Below are 6,679 nucleotides of genomic sequence, written 5' to 3'. Positions count from 1 at the left end.
TTTTGGTTAACTGTCTTGTTTTGTTGCCTTTGGCTAGAAAAGGAAGTGGGAGTGAGAGATGCCTTTTTAAATATTTCTGACCTGGGTTAAGTTAGGACACTAGAAGTCTTGTGAAGAAGTTTAAAGGACTGATTGGATTACTCGGATCCCAACCCAGCCTGTGGAGATGAGGCCAAAGTTCCAGATGGTTATTAAATTAGAAAGAGAGATCTCATGAGGTCTGCATCATTTCTACATAATACCTCCCTTAGTCCTCATGGATAAACACGTCCAAAAGATACTCGTCAACTGTAAAGGCACACAGACTTCTTAATCAGGTTAGCTTGCATCTTGTTTGAATGACAAGAATATTTCCAGCACTGAAGTCAGCTTATGGCCTTGCTTTCAGTTTTCCTCTTCAAGAAAGAGGAATTGAGTTTCTCTTAATAGTGTTGCAGCACAGAGATTATTCTGTTTTCTGGAGACACTTCACACTGTACTCAAAAATTGTCACTGGAAGTTATCCTGGTCTGTCCTTGTCTTCCTGCACTCCTCCTTCAATCAAAGAACAGAAAGCTTTGTTTGTTGGTTTGGGGTGGATTTTTTGTTTGTTCTTAATGTTTGTTTTTGGAAGTTCTTAACTTCTGCAAAATTTGATACCAAGATAGAGTGGAAATCATGTTCTACTTCCTGCTGCTCATACTCTTCGCTTAGCTTTTGCTTTTCTTTTGTAGAAAATGAAAACCAGAATGTGAAACTTGCTGATGTATGTGTTTTCATATGCTAACAAAATGCAGTAGTTGGGGCTATAGTAGCTTCAGAAAAAAATAGCTGTGCTGCAAACACAAGTTTTAGTGAACATTGGTATGATTATGCAGGTTTGTGCCATTTTTAATCCAGATTTAGGATTCAATTCAACTGAGAATATCCTTTTAAAAGCGTCCAAATTTTGCGTGACCCAGTCTGCTACCCCACCTTCTTTTCTCTGATTAGAAAAGGGAAAGGGTGTACTGAAGATAACACTGGGGATACTTTCCAAATGACCAGAGGAAGAGAGAGAACAAGGAGAAAGGATCATTAAGATGATAAATGAAAGCTGGGTTTACTTTTCCTACAGGTTATGTTGCTTTTTTTTTTTTTCAAGGGGAGTGGGGGTGGGGAGTAGGGGATGTACTGATTCCTGTTAGAGAAACTATAATTGGCTATAAAAGGTTTGCAGTTCTAGTGGGGAGAAAAAAGGGTTCTGAATGTGCTCCTGTACCAAGAGTGATGTAGCAGAACAAAAGCTCATATTGAAATGATAATGGCTTTGTGGTGAAACAGAACACAGCATACTGTTTCCCAAGTGTTTGTAGGAGACTTGATACCAAGATGTTTGTTTTCATAATGATGATGGATGACCCGAATAAAGGCTGTAAAATGTGAAGAAAATCAAATCTAAATTCATCTGAAATTTGTATATAATCTTGCTCCTGTCGTTGAGGCTAATATTCCGTTACTTCCTTGGCTTCTGCAGCCCCAGCTCTTTCAGTCTTAGAAGTAATATGTTTTGGGGTGGTTGGAAAGCTGTAGGACAGGTGTTCTTCAAGTTGCCAGCAATTGTGCAGGAACTTTATAATTCAGTAAGTGATCTGTTACAAGCCACCATCACCTGAAGCGTAATATTTCAAGAGTAGGAAACCTCATAGCAACATGACCTAAAAAATTGGTGTTCTGGACCCTCTCACATTTCATTGACTATGTTAGACAAAGAAGCATACAAACACCTCTTCTGTAAACAGGGCGCTACATTGATTTCATGCAGCTATGCAGTAAGTTGAAGGATTTAATCTTAACTCAAATTTTTAAAAGTTTTATTTTGTTCCTGCTGATTTTTGGCTTTTCTCTGATGTGTTTGGACTCCCACTTTCTTTCTCATAGCCTCTTCCTCATTGGAATACTGTGTTTAACGTATTCAAAGAGAAATAATACAGTTCTAACAGTGGCAGCTAACAAAATAAAACACTTGGCCTCCAAAACTGAGTTTTATCAAAAGTCAAGGAGCAAAGAACACGAGAAATCTGCTCATACTTATTAATATTTTGGTATTGTATTTTATGTATTCATTTCTTACAAAGAAAAAAGACAGTGAATAAAATAAATCATTTTTACTTGATTGTTACATGTTTAGGCATTTTGAATTTTAGTATAATTAGCAATTATATTACAGTAGCAAAAAAAAAAGTGCGGGCATTGTGCTTAAAGTATTACGAACAATGATCCTGCCCCTAAAACCTCATTGTTACTTAGCCTCAGTGTCGTTTTAAATACATTAGAGTAGCAAGTGAAAACAAAATGTATATAAAAACTTCTTGGATTCCTCTCTAGGTTGAAGAAGCCTCATGAGGATTTCTAAATTTGCAAGATTTTAGTACAACACTTCGCAATCTGTAGGCAGTGTATAGTGTAAGGTGTTCATCTCCATCTTCTTAGTTGTGGTGACCGAGATTCAGAAGACCAGCTGAGACATCTACCTGAGCATCTTGGTCCTTCTACACTAGGTTGAAAGCTGTCAACTGACAGTTCTCTGTTGTAGGTTTATTGTGCCTCATATGTTTTCTCAGTCCTATCTTCAAAACTGTAGTTTCTTTTCTGGAGGGTTTTTGGACTGTATTGTTCAGGCTAACAGGAAAGCTTGGACAGCACAGAGTAGAGATTACCTGCACTACTTCTAGTTTGCCAATGCCTTCTCCAAAGTTCAAATTTGAAATACAAATTTTGGAATGAATTTTTACTTTATCTGTGCAAGTTCACTATCCTTACCTATGCTGCTGCTGTCTTTTGTTCGATGTAAAAAATACTTAATGTAAATGAGGAGACACAGCATTTTGGGGTTTTTGTTTTTTTTTTTTGTCATCGGTGCTATGTATTCATCTTTGTAAGAGAAGATTATTCACCATGTCATGCACTGAGTTTGCCAAACAAGATTTCAGTAAATGTAACCTAAATGCCTGGTATGATTTGACCAAAAAAACAACCAAATAAACAATGGACAAATACAAACTATTCCTCTTAAGTCAACTAAATGAATGTATCTTGAGTTCTTAATAAAAACGTTCTAGTCGGCTGTCAAAGCAGGAAATTGTCTCTGGTATTACGGAAGCTAATTGCTTCCCAGGATCCTCTCTGTTTTCAAATCATCTGGGCAATAAATTCTGATCCTCTCACTTCATCCTTTGGATATTTCAGCACTTCTCCATCAATCCTACCTGATTCTTGAGGCATATGCTTGACGAGCAATGGATAGGTGCCCAGTGTCTTTACATCCTCAGAACAGGGTCAGGGTACTGTAAATTGTATGAGTCAAAAGCGGATGTTTAAATGTGATTTGTGTATGCTCTTTTTATTTTCCATCCCTTTAGAAAAAGAAAGAAAAGAAAAAAAAAACATTTTCTGCTTCTGAATCAGTGGGCTTTCAAAAATTAATAAGCCTGTTGTTACCCATTCATACTGCTGACTGACCTGCTTTTATTGTGCACTGAGCTGCAATAAAATAAAAAGGAGATGCTGTGAAGGAAAACTCACAGGCATTACTTGAATGCGTAACCAAGTTTGTTTACTTGAAAAGAACAATAACAGTATAATGAATGTCTGGTGTAGTGTTAAGTACATCCTTGTCCAAATTTGATTTATGTGATCGTTCCTGGATGTTAACTCAACCATTGTTAACATAACCTCTGTAATTTTTATGTTCACGCTGCCTGCAGGCACACTCCCGCTCAGCAAAGAAATCTGGAAGAAAACTTGTAGCGGCTCCTAGTGCAGGAAACCTCTTTCCCTGAAATAACAGCAGTTGGGCTGTAGTGTGCCATAGGTCATGTTAAGTTGACCAGATCTGTGTAACTGGAGGAGCTCTGTTAGCAGAAAGGCAACCACTATGGCTTATTGACCTCTTGAGGGCTACTTGCAGCAACCAGGCATTGTCTATGATCTGATAGCATGCACGCAAGATAGGGATGTCAAGTGACCTCATGAAGAATTTATCTTAGCTTGCTGCCTGCTAAAACACATCAGGAGATGCACTGTGAGCTCAGGTGAACTGTGTTTTTTTTTTTAATGTAAACATTCAGTTTTGTGAGGAAAGCACGGATGGTCCTCTAAGCGTGTAGGTGTGTTAATACAGTCCCTGAAGTAATTTTGTTCAATATACAAAAGTGGGAATCTCCAATCTCTGTGCTAGGCAGTAACTCCACAGGATAAGAGAATGCACATCTGAGTGAGACACATTGTGTTGTTCTATGTAAACAAAACATTCAGAAGTTGCCATAGTGATTAAACACAATTCTCAAAGGAAGTTTTATGGGTATAAACAAAAGATATTCTTGCTTGCCTTTCATGTTAACTTCAAAATTGCATGTAATTACTAAATTCTTCCCACATGAGCCTTGAGCCTTACAGCTTGTTCTCTTTAGGCAGATATTATAGCATGCATTTTAATACCCTGAATTCCACAACTGTTGTTTTGATATCTAGAAAGATATTTTTGATTAATTTATGTGTAATTCATTTTAATCTAACTAGAAATATCTGTCAGTAACTTTTTATGTTTTCAAGTCATTGTATGACTTACATCAGGTGTGGTCATCAAAAGTTTGTGCTTAGAATTTAATTTGAAATTTACTATTGCCGATTAGGAGGTGGTATGCTCAATGTATAGCTCTGTCATTCACATCATTCACTTCATCTTAAAACTGTGTCTTGATTTTTATGTCAGCTGGCAGATCCCATGAGCCAGGAATGGCTCTGTGCTGTTGGGAGATTCTGGCCTGGTTTTGAGCTGAAGGCAAAATCTCAGCGTTTGCTCTGAGCTGCTTTGCTTTTGACTTTTTGATCTTTTTTTTTGTTTGTTTCACGTGATTATGTTTTTCTCTTTAACACCGATGAGAGGAGGAGAAAGAGCGTATGTTGATGAGATGGTAATAGTTGAGTGTTGCATCATAATGAGGCATGTTGCTCAGGATGACACAGTAACCCAGTAAAACCTATAGTAATCATTTGACAAGTCCCATGACTTGGATAAATCAATTACTACTGGAATGACCTAAAGGACATGCTTTTAATGCTATATACTTCAAGACAGCATCCAAAGTTTGCATGTTGACAGACTTCAATGCAGCATTTGGACTCTTCTGTCGAGAGTCCAGTTTGAAAATACACTTGAATACTATGAATTTTTTTCATAAGAGTAGACATGCAGGGCAACAGACTGTTGTGGGTTACCTTTATTTGCATAGTATTTTGCATGTAACATGATGTTTATCTAAAGCAGGTTCTGTTTCAGAGGTGCTGTCTGATGGCAGTCTAAATTTGGTGGTTCAATCTGGGAAATTTTTCACAATAAGAAATGTTTTATTTCTACCTGAGACGTGAGTGTTTTGGTAGTGTTGTCTGTGCTACTGAAACAGCAGATAATCCAGCAGATAGTTCTTCAAGTGTATGTCTGCTTGCTGGGACTGCCTAGACCTTCAGCTCTAAGATCATCCATCTGTAGAAATTCTGCATCTGAATTTTAAACAGTGACAGGTGTGGGGCAAAGATGGACTTAGGGAAATTGGGAAGTCAAGAAACACCTGACACAGAAAATGAATTGATTTTAAGAGTGTTTTGATATCTAGGAAATAAACTCAATGCCAGCAACTTCTTAGAAGCACTAAGTGAAACAAAATGCAAAGACAGGAGCCTGCCAGACATAAAGGTGTGACTGGATAACTGCTGGAATGTATATATGTTAATTACCCTTTCAATAGGTCATGATGTTTCAGCATTTAAAACGCGTAACAACTCAGGAAGGTACTGGCACATCATACCTGAAAATCTAACCTCCAGGCTGGTACAGCAGTGACATTGTGACTGTTAGCATTCCTGCTTTTTCCAAGTTGTAATAAAGATATTTTGTGCTTTTTTGTTATTAAAACTCAGTGGGGTGTTTGGCACAAATCTGTGACTTACAAGTCTAAGAAAACACCTTCTAAGCTATTTTAAGTATTTGGTGATTACTGACTTTCTATCACTCCATAGCTATGATGTTTGAGAACTGTTGGATATATAAAGAAGAAATTTGCTACAGTAAGTGCTCACATCTGCTTCTGGAGAAATCCAAATGCTGAACCATCTAAGGTTTAAAAAAAAAAAGACTAATCAGAACTTATCAGAAAAAAACTACTGGAATGATAAAACACAAAAACAATATCCAAATAATATTTTAATTTTACAACAGAACAAATATTCAGCATTTATACATGTAATGGAATAGCACGTGGAATAGAAAGAGGTATTTTTAGTCCATGGCTGCATTTTCTTGAGCTCTGATTTCTACCTGAAATCCAGTGAATTACTCTATGGTGTCTTATCTCAAGAAATCATTACTATTTTCTAAAAGGAGTGTTTAACTATCAATTTCTTGTAAGGTTCCTCCCATCAACAAAGCTGTCATATCTTACTTACTACCTTCTAACAACTGCCTCTTTTTGCAAAACTTAGACCAGATTGCAAAATGCAAACATTGCAGTTGTGCATGAGGTTCTGATAAAAATTCAGATGGAATGACTTAGGTCACTGCCAGCTTTAGGAAGCCTGCATAGTGCTCTCTTCTTCTTAGCAATAAAGTAATTTAATTACATTAATGACAGATATAATCACTGTGCAAGAGCTACCCTTTTTT

This window comes from Meleagris gallopavo, chromosome 2 (assembly GCF_000146605.3).
Source record: "Meleagris gallopavo isolate NT-WF06-2002-E0010 breed Aviagen turkey brand Nicholas breeding stock chromosome 2, Turkey_5.1, whole genome shotgun sequence".
Lineage (NCBI taxonomy): Eukaryota > Metazoa > Chordata > Aves > Galliformes > Phasianidae > Meleagris > Meleagris gallopavo.
Note: the sequence above shows the minus strand (reverse complement) of the source record.